Source organism: Sabethes cyaneus, chromosome 3 (genome assembly GCF_943734655.1).
Source record: "Sabethes cyaneus chromosome 3, idSabCyanKW18_F2, whole genome shotgun sequence".
NCBI lineage: Eukaryota > Metazoa > Arthropoda > Insecta > Diptera > Culicidae > Sabethes > Sabethes cyaneus.
Window position 1 is genome coordinate 9754127 of NC_071355.1, and position 17641 is coordinate 9771767.

The following is a 17641-nucleotide window of genomic DNA, read 5'->3' on the forward strand; positions in this document are numbered from 1 at the left end:
ATTTCCAATTTGCCGAATTTCATTATCAGTTGTGGGAGTCGCGCAATAAGTCTTAGTGTGACCCAAGTACCCAATATATGGAAAATTCTAAATTTTCGCATATGTGCTCCAGTAGTCACATATATCATTTAGGCCGAGCAAGTTAATATTTTCCTGCTTGGCCAATGTCCCAGCTACCATTTCCAATTTGCCGAATTTCATTATCAGTTGTGGGAGTCGCGCAATAAGTCTTAGTGTGACTCAAGTACCCAATATATGGAAAATCCTAAATTTTCGCATATGTGCTCCAGTAGTCACATATATCATTTAGGCCGAGCAAGTTAATATTTTCCTGCTTGGCCAATGTCCCAGCTACCATTTCCAATTTGCCGAATTTCATTATCAGTTGTGGGAGTCGCGCAATAAGTCTTAGTGTGACTCAAGTACCCAATATATGGAAAATCCTAAATTTTCGCATATGTGCTCCTGTAGTCACATATATCATTTAGGCCGAGCAAGTTAATATTTTCCTGCTTGGCCAATGTCCCAGCTACCATTTCCAATTTGCCGAATTTCATTATCAGTTGTGGGAGTCGCGCAATAAGTCTTAGTGTGACTCAAGTACCCAATATATGGAAAATCCTAAATTTTCGCATATGTGCTCCAGTAGTCACATATATCATTTAGGCCGAGCAAGTTAATATTTTCCTGCTTGGCCAATGTCCCAGCTACCATTTCCAATTTGCCGAATTTCATTATCAGTTGTGGGAGTCGCGCAATAAGTCTTAGTGTGACTCAAGTACCCAATATATGGAAAATCCTAAATTTTCGCATATGTGCTCCTGTAGTCACATATATCATTTAGGCCGAGCAAGTTAATATTTTCCTGCTTGGCCAATGTCCCAGCTACAATTTCCAATTTGCCGAATTTCATTATCAGTTGTGGGAGTCGCGCAATAAGTCTTAGTGTGACTCAAGTACCCAATATACGGAAAATCCTAAATTTTCGCATATGTGCTCCAGTAGTCACATATATCATTTAGGCCGAGCAAGTTAATATTTTCCTGCTTGGCCAATGTCCCAGCTACCATTTCCAATTTGCCGAATTTCATTATCAGTTGTGGGAGTCGCGCAATAAGTGTTAGTGTGACTCAAGTGCCTCCGATATATGGAAAATCTTAAATTTTCGCATTTACGCTCCTGTAGTCACACATATCATTTAGGCCGAGCAAGTTAATATTTTCCTGCTTGGCCAATGTCCCAGCTACCATTTCCAATTTGCCGAATTTCATTATCAGTTGTGGGAGTCGCGCAATAAGTCTTAGTGTGACTCAAGTACCCAATATATGGAAAATCCTAAATTTTCGCATATGTGCTCCTGTAGTCACATATATCATTTAGGCCGAGCAAGTTAATATTTTCCTGCTTGGCCAATGTCCTAGCTACAATTTCCAATTTGCCGAATTTCATTATCAGTTGTGGGAGTCGCGCAATAAGTCTTAGTGTGACTCAAGTGCCTCCGATATATGGAAAATCTTAAATTTTCGCATTTACGCTCCTGTAGTCACACATATCATTTAGGCCGAGCAAGGTAATATTTTCATGCTTGGCCAATGTCCCAGCTATCATTTCCAATTTGCCGAATTTCATTATCAGTTGTGGAAGTCGCGCAATAAGTCTTAGTGTGACTCAAGTACCCAATATATGGAAAATCCTAAATTTTCGCATATGTGCTCCTGTAGTCACATATATCATTTAGGCCGAACAAGTTAATATTTTCCTGCTTGGCCAATGTCCCAGCTATTATTTCCAATTTGCCAAATTTTATTATCGGTTGTGGGAAATTTCGTTTGAGGTGGACAGTCTTGCATATTTGGTTTAGTTATTTGTACTCTTTCTTTGAGAAAATCATTTTGGTAGGTAAGTTCCGGATTTTAGTTTTAGTGTCCGCCACATCAAAGATTAGCGCTGTCAAATTAGCTCGTTTGTGAAATATTTCAACCCGCGAAATATTCCATTTTGGTAGGTCCGTGGTTGGGTAGGTAGTTTCCCTCAAGTGATTTTGAACAACCCAACCCGCGCATTCAATTCAACAACCGCCGCTGTTTGACAGTCAGACGTTTTGTTTGAGTGGGTGGGTGGGAGGCAGAGATGCCAAATTTGATTCTGCACCCATTTCATCAACAGTAGCGTGCCTGCAAAAGGTAGAGAGACACCATCCGAAACAGAAATTTTTAATCGAGAATGCAATATTGTCAATTGCAAGGAAAATTGTACCATCCAAAGTGCGATATCGCTCATAAAAGTGCTATTTTGCATTAAATCGTTTCGGTATCTTCGGCGCACTTATTGCTTGGAGGATAACAAAAAAGTGCGCCAAAGATACCGAAACGATTTAATGCCAAATAGCACTTTAATGAGCGAAATCGCACTTTGGATGGTACAATTTTCCTTGCAATTGACAATATAATCAATATTGAGCTTGCTAAAGTTTATAGTACGCACACATCGACGCGCGATTTGTTGTTGCTGTTGTTAGATTTTACATTGGTTTTACACGTTTGTTTTTGTTTTCCCCCGGTTATACCCCGGTAAAAAAACATACGTTTGAGTGATAAACGATAAGTTTTTGTAGCCTTTTGCACTGGGCTTAGCAAGCTCTATATATCCAACTTTTTACGCGCTATAATGGAGGACGCTATAAATTGTGTTCGTAATATGCGAAAAATCTTTTTGACAACTCTACGTACATCAAAACTGCGCACTCTTCTCCTGTTCGGCAATGTTGCTCTTTCTTTCGTTTACGCAAAAGAAGGAGAGCAATAGTTTTGTTTACATTTCCTACATTTTTGCTCTCCTTCTTTGGCGTAAACGAAAGAAAGAACACGGTAGTGTTGCAAGAGAAGAGTGCCAGATTTGATGTATGCAGAGTTGTCAAAAAGATTGTTTGCATATCACGAACGCAATTTATAGCGGCCACCATTATAGCGCGTAAAAAGTGTAGAAGAGTCGACAATTACAGCTATCGAAGCGCATCTGCGCACCCCCCGCATTTATGCTATCAACAATATTTTATACGCCACTTACTGGTACATCTTTATCATTACCAATCGAGCGCTTTGCGCAATCAGAATACTTTTTACCTGTTTAATGTAAATATAAATCGTTAAAGTTACGCGCGAGTTATTCCTTCCACCCGTATCCGAACGCTGGATTTCCCTGTGATATATCTAGTCTGCCATCAAAAAGCTGGATAGAATGACAGTGTCGCTGCAATGCGCGTGGTAAATATCACGCATGTTCAGACTTGTGTTCAGATAATGTATTTACATTATATATGTATATGTGTGTGTGCCTGAGATTCATCAAAAGGGGAATCTCATTGTCAAACTTTGACAACCAGTTTAAAGTTTCAAATGTGGCTGCCAAGTAATGTAATGATTGGAAACTTCGCTTGCTTCAAATTTCTGAAAAAATCGGGGCAAAAGGGCGCAGTTGTGGAATTCAATATTCAATTCATCCGGACGAAAAGAAAAAGAACGTCTAAAATCATTTCACTAGCATGAAAACACAGCGATGAGCGCAGTGATGACAGCACCAACTAGCGCACAGATAAAGAACAGATAAATAACAATGAGCAACTTTGACAATGAAGTTCCCGATTCACAGACTTGATACAGATTGTTAGCATCATGTTTACCACAATGAGTCCTGTAGAAAAACAGCGACACTGGCATTCTATATATATTGATTCTACTATAAGGGATCATTCCAGAAAATCGGAAAATGCGAGCGTCACGAAAAATAAAAGATTTTGAGCGCTAATAGCTTAGCGGTTTCCAGATCGATTTTAAATATTTTTACGCCAATCGATCGGAAAATCTTTTACGCATAGTGAAACCTATTGATTTAAAAGTACGTACTATTGAAAAATTGACAATAATGAAGCATTGTCCAACTGAAAATCCTCGCTTCGTGGTTAGTAGCTTCCTCGTCTCAACAAGATTTTACTAAAGAAAAAATTAAAAAATTACTGAAGTTCCTTGCCCCAACAGATTGCAAATTCTTTACAGCGAGACGATTAAACCTAGGCGAATTTGATATCTGTGTTGGAAAAGTGCAGTACAGCTGTAATGTTCGGTTATAATATGATTCTGTATCGATAAGCATGTTTGCCGTTGCATTGATAGTGTAGTGAAAAGATGTGCTGTTGATAAAATGGGATTGAATTAGTAAAATCCCTTCAACGTGGCGGAACCATTGGTAATAAAAACAATCTTTAATTTTTTGTAAGGTAGCAGGAAAGCAATTTGTGCTCTTGATTTTGTTAAATTGTTTCCATATGCACATAGGAATAACTCTGAAATCTATTGAGGATTAGTCTCTGTAGTTTCTACTGGTTTTCATTTAGTATTTTTTTCTGTGTGCAAAACTGACGTCCGTTCGGTTCCGCTGACGCTAAACGACGTTAACCGACGCAGACGATCCGATTCAGACGTTTGATCTCAATCGGCGTTAGATTTGGCAACACTGTAACTTAAAATTCAATTCAAATTTACGCGCAAAGTTCGTTTCGTGTGCTGCTTCCTTTTATCAAAATCTAAAAATTTTAACAGCTTATCAAACTTTGCAACAATATTGTTATTTTGTTAACCTGGGAAAACGGTTGAGAATGTTTATAGAGAGTGTAAGTACAGTATAATTTCGAAAGGACGTTTTTACAACAACAATGTATCCAACAGTTGACTATATCTGGCTTCCTTGAAGTGGACGATCGGTCCTTCAAATTTAATCCAAGATTAAATGTTCATAATAACGAAACGAATCTAATTTGCGAAGCTTTGCGCTGGTTCATTAACTGCAGCGGAACGGAAGATTTCCGTTTGCAAAATGCTGTGACCGAAAACAGCTGCATAGAGATTCGACTGCGAACGATCAAACAGAACGTTAAGTTTTTCCGACGACTGCGAGGCAGACGACAAGATTGCGACTCCGAAGACACGTTAGTGTGCCTTCGACGATTCATACGTAATCCGCATACATTGCAAGTGGACGATTGCTTCCGGATTTCTTTTGATCAGTTCAAATACACAATGGAAGCGTTTGGATTTTGCTTCCGAACGGAGCAAGTGCCATCGTTGAATATAATTGGCCAACAGGAACTATCTGAGCGGATTTTTCCTATAAATAATTTGTGGGAAATAGTTCTGGAACGTTTGCAGGTCAGCTCGTTTCAGCGTCAACAGAATGAGGACCAAAACGTGAAAAGCTATCTTCGCAGGAAACTTAATAGTACAATGTTGTACGATAATCAGGAGAAGATTGACGAGTTTCGCGACCGCATTGAAAGCGGGAAACAATTTCGAAAGTTGCAAGATTACCTTGACACAATGGCAGGTGCTATTGCTCGTAAAGAGTTGGAAACCTACAAAAACGTACTGAAAATTTACGAAACTGAGCTAACAGAAATACTATATACAAATGAAAAGCTCGATGAAAGATGTTCCATTTTAAGCCACAAATTAGACAAGAAAATGACGGCCATTCCCGAAATGTGTGGACTGATGGTGGAGGATTTCACTAGCGAATATTTCCTGACTAAACTCGGACAGACGAAAATAAAATGCCTTCAGCAACGAGCAAGCCTATCTTGGCATACAGAGTACCAGATTAAAGATCTGATGAAAAAAATGCTAGCTAACATTGGTGAAATTCTACACCTGAAGGCAAATATCGATAACTTGATGGCACATCTCGTCGATGTAGAGTGCGAAGTAGAGTACGTTGAGAAACTTATGAATCTGTCGTCCGTTCTGTCCGTCACAGATCAAGTGGCAGTTGATGAATATTACGATTCGCTATCGGTTTTAGTGAAATCAACCAAGTCCAACATTTCGAAGATTGATAATGAACTTCTCGTATTATTGGAGGAAATCGAATCCTGCAGAAGCTGCATTACGGCGTCGAGCAAATTCAAACAACAAGACGCTCCGCTAAGGAGAGGCGGGGAATTAATTATTAAACTGGAAAATGAAGCGCAGGAATTTGTGTAAGGTTTAATTTGAAATATTTATTTTTGATGTTAAAATTTTCTTTTATTTGTAGTCGACTCAGTTTATCTGTTCTTCAGTTGAATAAGGACTTATTTGAAAAACAGAATCTTATTACTTCTAAAATCGATCTGATGGACTTCTTTTCGCCAGAATCAATCAATGGAATGGCGACGTTAAAATATTTCATAGCAACGTCCGACGTTGCCGAGTATGAAACAAACTTTGTAGGTTTCGTTTTCGAGCATCTACGCTTTACTAACGTAAATGTTACTGATTCGGCTCTGCCGTATCTCAAGGAACTGCTCACGCTTGCTGTTTTCCGTAAGCGAGAAAGCATGATGCAAATTTTGAAAGCCCTTCCATCTAGTCAGTCGTACTCTGTGTTGGCCATGGACGGTGCATGCGATGATGCGCCTCTAAGTCACGAAATGCCACCTACAGTTTTTCCGCTAGTGGAACTACTCTCAGGTGGTCCCATACGGAGTGTCATGAAAAAAGTGCTTCGTAACTATTACTACTCATATGAGAACCCTGGCATTACTGAGATTCCGGCGGGCCTTACCGTAATTTATTTGCACGATAATTTGGCCGTTGGCGATGGTGGCGCCTTTACTGGAGGTTATACAACTGCAGGTGGAGACTTGCTTTGTACGATGGTGGACACGGTGAATTTGACATTGGAAACGATCGATCTGAAGCGGAAACTGCACAATGCCAACCAAACTGTTCTGCAGAAAAAACAACGCATGAGAGAGATTGAGGCTGAACTGTTAGCTTTAGAGGTAGACACGTTTGAGAGGTAAGTCTGAGAGAGTTTTTAAATTATACATATAATGATTTATATTAAATTATCTGAACTAGGGCAGTGCGTCACTGGCAAGTTTTTGATTACTCGTCAGTCAGTCGAAACAGTCAGATTTTAGCAATGTGCAAACTAGAAAACTAGCATTCACTTAGCATAGAACCCGAAAGAAAATATTTGAATACTGTTAACTCAAACAACTAGGTTTGATCTACTTTACGTTTTTTATCCCCAAAATTTAAGCAAGCTAGACAAATATTGAACTCACTCATTTCATGTTGTCGTTTTGTTACGATTTCGGGTATTCTCGGTTTGAATCTAGCTATCTGAAACTGACAAACATCTGAAACATTGGCACATGCTTCATGGCGGCTTCTTGAATGTTCGTGCCAATTGGGTAAATAAATCAGTTAATCTATGACAAGATACCTTAATAAGAATGCCAATTCCGAACATAAATCTTTATCATCTATACCAAAAATGTTCTAAATATTGTTACCATTTGAAAATACATACTAATTTGATGGTTTCTCTACCTGTTAAAGTCACATTTTCTTGACCCTCAAAAATCGTAGTACTAAGTACCTCCCAAATTCTCATTTTAAACATTCTGCAACCCAAGAAAATGCCAATATTAACAGACATTGTTAGAATTCAATGCCTACATGAAATTTAAAAAAATACTAAACCAATATTGTTAGAGAAACGACAAACTGACGTCGTATATTTGTCACTGTCTTACGAAGTGTTAGGGGCTTAAAGGCTGCATGCGAATATTTTTCTCCCGCAAAAATATGAAACTTGTGCCTAGATTAATTTGCTTGACATGATGGCATCAACCCAGCAACATTCTGATCACGCGCTCATGCTTATTGAAGTAAAATGTTTTACCTACTTCATAATTTTATTGTAAGTACAGCTTTGAAAAAATATTTGAAAAGATCCTCGGATCACGAAAAATCAATGAAATCTACTTCTCACCTAGGGTTTATTCGGGTTTTCATTTTTGTTAGAAAATTATTGCTTATTTAGCCTGTGCTTAATTACCCCTCCCTAAATGCTGTTTTTCTTATTATCCGGTAGAATAAAAACATAAAAGCTTCTCAGACTATACTTATGTACCGGTCGGTAGCTTATGAGTAGTATTTGCGGAGCGTGGAAACAAGTCCTCGATAGTATAGTGGTAAGTATCCCCGCCTGTCACGCGGGAGACCGGGGTTCGATTCCCCGTCGGGGAGGCTGCTTTTTTAATTTTTTTTTCAATAGACGAATTTACTTTTTATTCTATACAAAAATTTACAGTTTTCATAGTTACTTGAGAATTAAACTGTGTTTTATTATTATTTTCAACCAAGTTTTACAAAGAAATTTATCATCAAAATTGGTTTAATATCGGTATACTGATCGGTTTATCGATTAAAATCAGTATTAGGCGTTTGTAAGGTTCTAATCTTTATTCAAAAATCATAAACCTTGAATTCTAATTTGTAAAATATGTGCACTATTACTGTTTATACCGTGGAAGCACCAAATTTGACGCGGTTAAGAAATTTTTAATTTTTAACAATAATAACAAAATAACGGTTTGGCCAATAAAGTCAAGGTTTCGCACAGTAGTAGTAAGACTAGCAAAGAATATGTAAAAAATTAACAAACAGTAAATATCCGTTGAATTCTTTATACTGTGTCAAGTGTTGATGAGACGCTTGGAGTTCCTAAATTGATGCATGAATTTTGCAGTGTGCCTTATTAGACGCGAAGTGTTCTTTATTTGAGGCACTTGAAAAATTAGTATGTACAATTATTAAGAAAAACGACGATGTGTTTTGTATTTTAGATAACTGCGCATTATTTAAAATAGTTATACAAGGTTTTCGTTATTTGTGTAAATGTATTTCACCTCAGTTTTTGCGAAAATATTGGGAGCATTGGGACAGCCAATATGTTTAATTTATACTAGCTGTAACCCGCGCGCGTCGCCTCGCGTCTAAATGAGAGTAAATTGGAGGTACGCTATGTAACGCTAACCCTCTGTAACTCTATGAGATACAATTAGTAACACATCTTGCTTTGTTCAATTTACGCGAATATATTTAGATTTGAGGATGTGCTCTAAACTTGACTAGACAGTATCGAGAAAGTTCAAACCTTTTAAGGGGAGATGAGCAGTCATCAATTTTTCATCGGACAGCCCAATTTCGGAAGCAGTTTTTGGGCCCAAAATGGGGGCTCTGTTCTCAGAAATGCATTCACTGCATTCTTTTTGCCAATCTGAACCCAGACCATATATTTTCAGGAACAGAGTTTTGGTTTCAAACAAACCAAACTGCTTTTGAAATTTACAGAATCAATGACGACTCATTTTTCCTCAAGGCTCTCTAAAAAGAGATGAAAGTTATAGAAAATAAAAACAACAAACTTAGGTGATTGCTGTTATCTTCCATCTAATTAGGCGGCCAGCCTATCGAAGGACCAATCGAGCAAATAGTAACCAACTGAGAAAAGCACAAAAAAAAGGGTCCGACCTTTGTCGGTGACTACCAGTGATTATTTGATAAAAGGGTTTACTGTGTCGTGTCGTGATAGTGATATGGATTCCAGGTATTGGTAGCGGTCGGAGGTTGCGCAGTTTGTTGGACAGTCGCTTGCTGTTGCTGCTGCTGTTGTTGTTGCGGAGCTTGTTGCTGTTGTTGCTGCTGGGCAGCCAACTGAGATGCAGGAGGTTTCTGATCCACAAGTTCTCCGTCCCCTCCCTGACTGTTGGGGTTGATAGAGTGGATCGAAGAATAATGTCGCTTTAGATAAAGTTCCGAGTTGAAGTGTTTCTAGGGCAGATTGGGCAGCAAACAGCGGTTGGATTGTGAATCAGACGCATATGCTGTCGTAAATTTCATACATTCGAATATAGCCGCGAGCACACAGGACAGCAACGAGGAGCCAAATAGTTAGTTTTATCATCAGCTGAGTGGTTTGAACGACTACTGCTGGATTTACCACTTCTGTACTTCACATTCTGTTGCTCGGAGTTCACGGAAATATTATCTAGCGACTTGTCCACCCAGCTGCTATCCTCTTTTGATTTGTACTCGTGTTGTTGAACGTGCTGTTGCTGCTGGTGTCCTGAACCGCTAGGTTGATTCGTTGTTTGAGCGAATCCAGCTAAAAGAATGCTCGGTTAACTAAGTTACAACTACGTTACTTTTGCTCGTCTTGAATGCAATCTGGTATGATTGGTATGAGTCTTAGCTTAATGTGGGCGCTTATAATGTCTCCTCACCCAAGGTGATACTGGGACGCACTGCAGATGGAATTATGGACGCCCCCGACCCCCCCGCCGCAGTCGATCCTTTCCAGCCAGCGACCAGCAGCCGTCCCGGTCCTGCAGGCGGGTGCAGGGAACGGGATTTTCGAAATCGCCTTCCAGGCAAGTTTGAAATCGCTGATCCCAGCCTCACTGTTGATCCGTTCTTCGCTTCTAGTTCATCGCCATCGAGCCTCTCAAAACTCCATCCCGTCCACGTCTATTACCAGAACGTTGATGGTATGAACACGAGTGTTCCTGACTACCTGCTAGCATGCGCCGACAGTCCGTACGAGATAATTGTGCTGACCGAAACCTGGCTTGACAACCGTACGTGCTCTCGGCAAATATTTGGGCCGAACTACGAAGTCTTTCGCTGTGATCGAAGTGTGCTCAACAGCTGCAAAGCTACGGGAGGCAGAGTCTTGATTACGGTCCAGACCCGTTGCAGACCTTCGTCATCGAAAACGTCGAGTGGTTGCCGGTCGAGTAAATATGGGTAAATATCAAACTTTTAGACCGTAGACTATTGTTGTGTGCTATCTACATACCTCCTGACCGCGTCCGAGACCCGGTTATTCTGAATGCACATATTATTTAAGTTAACCTAATAGCATCGATGGCATCTGCGTCGGATGACATTATTATTCTGGGCGATTTCAATCAACCAAGCATTAAGTGGCGTGAACGAGGCAACGGGTACCTGTACGCTGACATGGATTCGTCAACTCTATCGCGTATCAATATTGAATTGCTCGATTGCTATAGTACTGCAACCGTTCGACAAGTAAACGATATACCCAACGAAAGTGGGTGCCTCCTCGATCTATGCTTTGCCAGTGTTCGTAGTCAGGCCTTCTGGAAGTGACGATGCCCAGCTAGCATTTTCATACGTATAAAAAAGGTAAAAATCAGCAATACGTACAGATATACATGCTAAATAAATCGTATTCATGCGCAAAATTGGCATATCCGTACTATTTTGGAGGTAATATACGTGATTACGAATAATTTTGAGCGTTACGACTATATAAGTATTTATATACGATAATATCCGATTAAGTGCGAGTCGCTCCGTACTACTCTACGATTTTGTGCTGAAAATCGTATGTATGTCAGTCATTATCATTATATTATCAATTTCCCACCCTTTCGTACGCGATGAATTATAACCGTCGCGGGCGAAACCGTCGCCAGAATCGTCGCGGGGGCAAATATCGTTTATTTTGTCAAGTAAATCAATAGCTTACGTGCTAGACAAGCATAATGTATACTTATAACTTACCTACAGCCAAGCAGATTCTTTCTGCGACGAAGTGCAAAAAAGTGAGCAGCGCGTTTTGTTACCAAAGAAACGGGCAATATACGACAGAAAATCAACTTGATCCCACTTGATCTAGCTTTAGTTACGATTTCGAGTTTATTAGGAGATATTTACGATAGTTTTCGTACATTGATATACGAGTTGGTGCTAGCTGGGTGGCGCCTTTTTCAGCCAACAAATTTTCCGTGACGTAAATATTGCGCCTCTGGCCGTCTTCTACGATTACGCCCGTGCTGATTTTGAGGATATTCTAAATGTTTTAAGCAGCATCAATTGGAGCACAGTTTTAGATAATGACGATATAAACACTGCTGCCACAACCTTCCCCAATATCTTGAACTATGTTATTGATCGTCACGTTCCCAAAAGAACTGCTCCCGCTCAGTACCAGATACCCTGGCTAAACACTAAATGTTGCGACATCTCAAATCCGAAAGAAAAGCTGCTCTAAAGAAATTTTCGAGGTACAGGACCTTGCCCCTCCGCAACCACCATCTGTCGATTAATACAAGATACAAACGCCTGAGTCGTTCTTGCGTTCGAAGCTACCTGAGAAATATCGAGCGAAGATTGAAACGTAACCCTAAATCTTTTTGGAAATATGTCAACAAGCAACGGAAAGATGACGGTCTACCCTCGGTTATGTTCTTGGGTGATAAAACGGCGAGCAACTCTGAGCAAATTTCTGAACTGTTCTCGATGAAATTCTCCAGTGTATTTACAGATGAAAGTTTGACGATTGCAGAGATATCCACAGCAACCGAGCGTGTTCCTTTCCTGGGTCATTCATTGAACAGCCTCACCATCGTTGAAGTGATGGTTACATCGGCCGCCGCTAAGTTGAAACTTTCTTGATCCGTTGGACCGGACGGTATACCACCTGTGTTCCTGAAAAAATGCCTCCACGCTATCGCTGCTCCAATGAGCCATCTTTTTAGCTTATCCGTTAACTCAGGTGTCTTTCCCTCAGCATGGAAATCGGCTTACATGTTCCCTGTGCATAAAAAGGGAAATAGGAAAAACGTAGATAACTATCGAGGAATCTGCTCTAAACTCAATTTCGAAACTGTTTGCGCTCGCCCTGTTTGAACGTGTATTTGCATTTTTCAAACAGTACATCTCTGATAACCAACATTGATTTATGCCCAAGCGCTCCACGACTACCAATCTCTTGACTCTTACATCCTACGTGATAAATAGTTTCGATGCTCGGTCGCAAACAGATGTCATTTACATTGAACTTTCCGCGGCTTTTGACAAATTGAACCACCAAATCGCTACTGCTAAACTGGATAAGCTTGGCATAGCTGGTTGGTTCCGTTCATACTTATCCGATCGCCACTTAAAGGTGAACATTGAGGGCAGTCTCTCTGGATCGTTCACTGCTCATTCTGGAATACCACAAGGCAGCCATCTTGGTCCTTTAATATTCCTTATCTACTTCAATGACGTCAACTACCTGCTTGAAGGTCCGCGACTCTTGTTTACTGACGACCTCAAGTTATACTCAAAAGTCGAAAATCTCCGATGTCGCTGTCCTCCAGGAGGAACTATCGACCTTTGCCAAATGGTGTGTCGATAACCGCATGCTGCTTAACCCCAACAAGTGTGAAGTCATCACATTTTCCAGAAAGCTGAGCCCGTTCGCTTTTGACTACAAGCTGTCAAATACGCCATTGCGTCGTGTAAACTGCGTCAAGGATCTGGGGATACTGCTAAACTTACATTCAAACAGCACATCGCGTTCATCGTGGACAAAGCTTGCAGAAACCTTGGCTTCATTATGGGCATCGGCAAGAACTTCAACGATGTTTACTGCTTGAAAGCTCTTTATTGTGCATTAGTCCGCTCCATACTATCAAAATAGAGTTAGCCGAATCGAGTCAGTGCAGCGAAGATTCGTTCGTTTTGCTCTTTGGAGACTTCCGTGGAATAACCCTTTCCAGCTGGCAAGCTACGAATAACCCAGCTAGCATTTTCATATGTATAAAAAAGGTAAAAATCAGCATTACGTACAGATATACATGCTAAATAAATCGTATTTCATGCGCAAAATTGGCATATCCGTACTATTTTGGAGGCGATATACGTGATTACGAATAATTTTGAGCGTTACGACTATATAAGTATTTATATACGATAATATCCGATTAAGCGCGAGTCGCTCCGTACTACACTACGATTTAGTGCTGAAAATCGTATGTATGTGAGTCATTATCATTATATATGACAAAAAATCAACTTCATCCCACTTTATCCAGCTTTAGTTACGATTTCGAGTTTGTTAGGAGATATTTACGATAGTTTTCGTACCTTGATATACGAGTTGGTGCTAGCTGGGAACGCTGTAGGCTCATCGACCTAGACCCCCTTCATGTTCGTCGCGATGTAAATAGAGCAACAATTGTCTCCGATTTATTAACCTCACGAGTGGATTGCCCGTATATATTGGAAAACCTTGATATTCACGTCCGGAGTCGTACATTGCGCAATAGCCACTTTCTACACGTGCCCAATCGACGGACTATCTATAGCAGCTTCAGCACGATTACCGCTCTCCTACGCCATAACCGTTTTACCTTTGTTATACTATATATAACAAAGGTTTAGGAATTGGTCGAAAAACACGAAGTTGATCTAAGGCCCGGAGGGCCGAGTCACATATACCAATTGATAGGGTTCGACGAATTGAGCAATGTCTGTGTGTGTGTGTGTGTGTGTGTGTGTGTGTGTGTGTGTGTGTGTGTGTGTGTGTGTGTGTGTGTGTGTGTGTGTGTGTGTGTGTGTGTGTGTGTGTGTGTGTGTGTGTGTGTGTGTGTGTGTGTGTGTGTGTGTGTGTGTGTGTGTGTGTGTGTGTGTGTGTGTGTGTGTGTGTGTGTGTGTGTGTGTGTGTGTGTGTGTGTGTGTGTGTGTGTGTGTGTGTGTGTGTGTGTGTGTGTGTGTGTGTGTGTGTGTGTGTGTGTGTGTGTGTGTGTGTGTGTGTGTGTGTGTGTGTGTGTGTGTGTGTGTGTGTGTGTGTGTGTGTGTGTGTGTGTGTGTGTGTGTGTGTGTGTGTGTGTGTGTGTGTGTGTGTGTGTGTGTGTGTGTGTGTGTGTGTGTGTGTGTGTGTGTGCGCTGCTTATTTTCTATCGCCTATTTCTCGGAGATGGCTGAACCGATTTGTCTGCTATTACTTTTGTTTGAAAGGTATTATAGTGGAGAACATTGCTGTGCTATCTGTTTCGTGGTCCGACTTTTCGTTTAAAAGTTATAAGCAAGAATGTGAAAACTACGTGACACGATTTTCTCCGGAACCACACAATCAATTTCAACGATCTTAGTACCAAATGAAAGCTCTTACTATTGCTAAACATTGTGCCAAGTTTTATTGAAAACAAACAAGTGGTTTAAAAGTTAGCCTTAAAAAACCAGTTTTGACAAGGTTCAAATGATCGCCTGTTTCTCAGAGATGGCCAAACCGATTTATGCGCTATTAGTTTCATTTGGCAGGTAATATAGCTGGATAGATCACTATTGAATGGTTTTTTGATTGGACGTTTAATTTGAAAGTTATGAGCAATCGTATACACCACACCAAAATTAACAATTATTTATAATGATTATAACCAAGATAATTTACCTAATTTCAATTATTTTTATATCAAACGAGAGGTTTTGACACTACGAATATATATACAAAATTTCATAAGAATTGGTTTTACCGGTCAAAAGATATTAACACTCGCGCCAACTTTTGTAACACGGTTACTCGCGCGCACAATAGCCCAAACCAAAGAAAACGTGCGTATTAGACTTTTGACTAGGAAAACTTGGTTTAAAGTTTATCAAACCTTTGGAAGAGTTTCTTGAAATTGAATGCTCTATCGTCTAATAGAATTTAAATTTTGATTAATCCCCCTAAAAGTGAAATAAAAAAATTATTTTTCTTTAGTTTCAATATAACACATTGATATGCTCTGCAAAGTTTTAGAGCATATTATTACAAGAAATTTTGCTGAAGACAGTAATCTTCTATCTCTTCAGCGAAGTTAGAGAAATTTTATTTATGGTATATGCATTTGTAAAATCTGTTTATCTATTTTAGCTCTTTTTGTAATTGTTGTATGACTTTTTTGTGTATTACAAAGCTGTGCAAACAGTAAAAATACACAACTTTGCTGAACATAGTATCCCTCTACTTTGAACTTTGATCATAAAAGACTCTGATTTTGACCCCGAATTACTCGACTACCAACAGATGGATACATTTTATACATTTTACATTTGCTGATAGTTTTGCTGCATACAGACACCATTTTTCCATATGAAGAAACGAGAGAAAATTTCAGTTGGGGCCAATTGCAGTACACTCAACCCCCGCTAATATGAAAAACAGCTCGTTCAGATTGGGCGAGTTCATTTTTAATCTGAATATTTGGTAACTCTATTCATTTTCACATACGCGCAAGACACTCACCCTATGAACTTGTTGTTTTGATTTGACGAAAACAAACGTTTTGAAAACATTTCAAACATGCGCGAATTCTAAACAATCGGTTTGTAGAAGACGAAATGGGCTCGGCAGTTTCGACGAAAATGGTCTATTTTGAGTGTTGGAGAGAGGTAAGTTGCATATGAGCTATATTGCCAAAGCTCCTGAGCAAGAGGAAACGCATTAAATTTTTGACGTAGGACTACGTCTTACGGCAAGTTTTGAGATAGGGTGTCATTCCAAAAAATCGAAAAATGCGAGCGTCACGAAAAATGAAAGGTTTTGAGCGCTAATAGCTCAGCGGTTTTCCGATCGATTTTCAATATTCTTACACCAATCGATTGGAAAATCTTCTAAGAATTGGCCCAAATGAGGAAAAGTATGGATTCTTGATGTTGAACTATTGAAAAATTGAAAATAATGAACCTATGTTTTACCAGAATTATCGCTTCGTGATTGGTTGGAAGTTTCTTTAGGATGATCTAAACCTATACCAATTTGATATCTGTGCTTGGGAAGTAAGCCAAAACAAGTGTCAAAGTCTTCTTAACACCGCGATTAAACCTAGACCATTTTGATGTCCTTGCTTGGGAAGTACGCCAGAAAGAGTGACAAAACCCCCTCGTGCCAACAGATTTCTTACGAACGCGAATAAACCTAGTCCAATTTGATGTCCGTGTTAGGGAAGTGTGCCAGAAAAAACGACACAAGCTAGTTGTCACAACAGATCGCAAATTCTTTACTGCGAGACGATTAAACCTAGGCGAATTTGATATCTGTGTTGGAAAAACGTGCTACAGCTGTAGTGTTCGGTTATAATATGACTCTGTATGAATACGCACGCTTGTCGCTTCATTAGAAGTGTAGTGAAAAGATGTGGTGTTGATAAAATAGGATGGAATTGGTAAAATCCCTTCAACGTGGGGAACCATAGGTAATAAAACAATCTTTAATTTCTGTAGCAGGAAAGCAATAGTTTGTGTTCTTGATTTTGTTAAATCGTTTCCAAATGCACATAAAAATAACTCTGAAATCTTTTGAGGATTGAACGTATGCAATGTTACTACTTTGATAAATGTTACTTACAACGCATGTTGCATGTATATATGTTGCATATAGCATGTATACATAAAGAATCGAAGAGGCTTACGTAGTCCTGCGTCACCTATATATGCGGTCGTGTCTTGTGCACAACCCCTCTGATTTTTTTGCTTTTTTTTTATTTACCGGTCAACTTCAACGTCAATTGTGTGTGACGCTTGTTCGGTTTTTAATGTGAACGCATTCATACCACCGGGGTACAGACTAAAAATGTTCAGATTAAAGAAGGTCATACCAACGGGGGTTCACGGTACACCTTAATGCTGCTAGCTTCGTTTCTGTAATGTCGATTTATGCTGATCTATTTTCCCAACAATTTAACGTATTAATGCATTGAATAATTATGACATTTTTCTCATAACAAGTTTATTGAAAAATATACGTTAGATAAACAACGATTTGTAACTTTATAACACTATGGCGTTCAAAAACCTACACGTGTTGTATAAAATACAACAGCGTGAGTAACCGAAGGTTAATAAAAATTGATGAAATTTATTCAAGAAAACTTTATTATTGTGAATCAGATAGAATGGCATGACAGGAAATTATGCATAGTTCAAAAACTCATAAACTAGACCTTTACTACGCAATGCATATGTTAAAGAAT

At 39.5% G+C, this 17641-nt stretch overlaps 1 non-coding gene across 1 annotated transcript; it reads left to right on the forward strand.

Annotated features, from left to right (window-relative positions):
* Window positions 1-8000: 8000 nt before the first annotated feature.
* Trnad-guc (transfer RNA aspartic acid (anticodon GUC)) lies at window positions 8001-8072 on the forward strand. Its single transcript has one exon. It is a non-coding gene; the product is annotated as a tRNA-Asp (tRNA).
* Window positions 8073-17641: the final 9569 nt, after the last annotated feature.